This window comes from Vicia villosa, linkage group LG3 (genome assembly GCF_029867415.1).
Source record: "Vicia villosa cultivar HV-30 ecotype Madison, WI linkage group LG3, Vvil1.0, whole genome shotgun sequence".
Classification (NCBI taxonomy): Eukaryota; Viridiplantae; Streptophyta; class Magnoliopsida; order Fabales; family Fabaceae; genus Vicia; species Vicia villosa.
The window spans coordinates 34,450,676-34,452,847 of NC_081182.1; the positions used below are offsets into that span (position 1 = coordinate 34,450,676).

The window sequence follows — 2,172 nt, forward strand, 5'->3', positions numbered from 1 at the left end:
AACACCAAAGTATTAAAGCATCAAACAAAAATATCCACAAGAAGTTGCCAAAATATTGCAAGCATCATTACTTAAACGAGTAGCAAGCATGTATCAATTAGTCAAAGAAAAAGGCATACAAAAACATGGCATAGGTCAAGGGTCAGTAGCATGACATCTCATTTATAGGTCTAAGACCTCACATCAATTCATGTTGATCAATTAGAGAAAGCATTCCTAATTTCTATGCCTAAACAATGAACATGCTTCACAATAGAATCCTAACTATGTTAGTTTGAAAGGGGATTGAGTTTTGAAAAGGTGGAACCAAAAGGAAAATCAAACATAGGCAGCCACTAAACACAAATTATAGGTCTAATACCTCTCATGAATTTATGTTAATCAACAAGCTTAAAACAAAACAAAGCTCAAACAAGACTAGGTCAAACTAGTTAAACATACAACATGGATTGAATAGAGTTAGAAGCAAAGTTGCATGTCAATAAATGATCACAAATAGTGGTGAATGACCCCTAAGAGGTGTCTATGAAATCATGATATCATGTCCAAGTTTCACAAAAAAATTCAAGTTAAAAGGACAAGTCATGTTACAATTACAAGCCAAGGAACTAATTATCATGTGAAAAGAAAATTTCAATCAAACCACAAAAATAATGATTTAAAAATTCAAACTACAGGTCTTAGGACCTATATATAATCATCCTTTAAAATGTCCTCAAAAAGACCTACTATTTTTTGGTTTTGAACTGTGTATGGAAGTTTGGCTACTATTTTTTGGTTTTGAACTGTGTATGGAAGTTTGGCTACTATTTTTGTGGTTGAAATGTATGGTTTCAGAACCTACTGTGAGACTTCTCTATTTGTGGATGCGGATTACTACACTGGTGGAGTTTGAAATCATGCAAATAGCTTTCTGCATGACTGCACCTTAGCAAGGTCACCTCCAGGAACAACAGTTGGTGGCTGGTAGTTAATAATACTGCACTTGAAACCAGTTGAGCACCAATTAACAAATTGAACACTCCTCTTGGTTTTGATGGTGCCAACAGCAGCATTGACATCCTTTGGAACAACGTCTCTACGGTACATCAAACAACAAGCCATGTATTTTTTATGCCTTCGGTCATACTTGGCCATCATACTAGCAGTCTCAAACACACATTAGTAATCTCCGACATAGATAGCTGCTCATGGTAAGCCTTAGCAGCAGAGTTAACAGGAGCATATGACGAAAGCATAAAATTAATACGAGGATATGGCACAAGATTGGTCTGGAACTCAATGATATCAACATTATTGGCACCATCAAACCTCAACGTCTCGCAACCGGAGTCGTGTGCATGCAGATTTCACCAAGTGTCGGAGTTTCAACAATTTCAAGTACACTACTTCGAACGGCTGAATATCACTGTATGTTTACTCAAACACCAAGCCGTTACATTCAGTGGAAAGTCGAAACATGGTGGGACACACTTTTTGTTGGTAATCTTTTGAGATAGGACTTGGAACATTATATAAACTAGCCTTAAACTTTAAGAATAAAACTGCTTCAACGCTGCAGTATGCCCAGGCCTGGCTCGACGTTTTCACCCAAACCAGAAAGTGAACTTCCTCATCATTTATCTCACCAACCAATGACTCAAATAATTCCCCTTTTGTTTCATGATAAAGCACTTATGATAGAGAAATTCTTGTGTTGAACTTCTCTTAAATCGAGGCGTAAGTCAATATGTAATCCTCTATCAAAGTTGTGCATCCGTTAAGATTCAAAGTCTTTGGATTCTTCTCTAAGTGCCGGAAATTAACAACATTGAGTCCTGATCTTTTCCCTCATATATCTTTTGATTCAAAACTCTTTTGGAGAAACTTCCAACTACACAATTGTACCTTGCCATGAGATGAGCAACTTTTCTCTTGAACTCAACTTGAAATAATGTCTTGATCCACGTGTAACCTAGGCCTGAAGTTAGCTGCCCAACCATTTCAAAAATCCTCAAAATTTCTCTAAGTCTTGGGACTTTCCTTTTTTGGCAATTTCCTAAATTAACTACCTTCCATTTTTTTGGTAAGTTTGAGAAATCCTTGATTTTATTTTTTTCTTTGACCAATCCCCACCAAAAATCAATATTATATCAATTGACTCTGATTTTGACCAGAATTCCAAAAAGTCAA

At 36.2% G+C, this 2,172-nt stretch overlaps 1 pseudogene; it reads right to left on the reverse strand.

Moving 5' to 3' along the window:
• Positions 1-773: 773 nt before the first annotated feature.
• LOC131657861 (tubulin alpha-2 chain-like) lies at positions 774-1,461 on the reverse strand (annotated as a pseudogene).
• Positions 1,462-2,172: the final 711 nt, after the last annotated feature.